At 47.4% G+C, this 580-nt stretch overlaps 1 protein-coding gene across 1 annotated transcript in view; it reads right to left on the bottom strand.

Annotated features, from left to right (window-relative positions):
* Positions 1-580, bottom strand: part of TRHDE (thyrotropin releasing hormone degrading enzyme) — a gene marked incomplete at its 5' end in the record, with an annotated part of 416,585 nt that overhangs the window by 257,933 nt on the left and 158,072 nt on the right. The gene's annotated exons all lie outside the window — the stretch shown is intronic.

Genomic DNA, 580 nt, shown 5'->3' with positions numbered 1-580 from the left:
CAGTGAACAGCTGTTCACCAAGCTCCTGATGCATTCCTCTGATAGAGTGGTAAGCTGCTTATCAAGTCTCCTCTCAACCTTCTCTTCTTTAGGTTAAAGAGGCCCAGGTCCCTCAGCCTTTCTTCATATGGCTTGCTTTACAAGTCCCTGATCATATGGGTGGCTCTTCTCTGGACCCTTTCAAGTTTTTCCATGTCCTTATTGAAGAGTGGTGCCCAGAACTAGACACAGTACTCCAGCTGCGGTTTCACCAGTGCTGAGTACAGTGGGAGTATCATTTCCTTAGTTTTACATGAGATTTGCTACCCGTATGGATCTATAATGGCAAAACCTGAGTGAAAAAGGGAGTAGTCTCATAAGACATGGCACTTCATTCACATGAGGTCACTGAGAACTATGGGGAAACTTACAGGAGAAAAGAGAAGATTCCTATAAGCTTCTTCTGCTAAGTAAGGTAAAAAAAAGGAGAGCACACAGAAGCTCCAGGAACTCAGTCTGTACAAGACAGGGAGGAGCTGGGAGCCGGGACAGACCGCTCCAGGAGGAGCAGTCAGCCGGGACGGACCGCTCCAGGAGGTTT

The sequence above is a fragment of the Gavialis gangeticus genome, unplaced genomic scaffold (genome assembly GCF_001723915.1).
Source record: "Gavialis gangeticus isolate Ggan-Ray unplaced genomic scaffold, GavGan_comp1, whole genome shotgun sequence".
In the NCBI taxonomy this organism is placed as follows: Eukaryota; Metazoa; Chordata; order Crocodylia; family Gavialidae; genus Gavialis; species Gavialis gangeticus.
The sequence above is the reverse complement of the archived record's forward strand: the minus strand, read 5'-3'. Positions and strand labels throughout refer to the sequence as shown.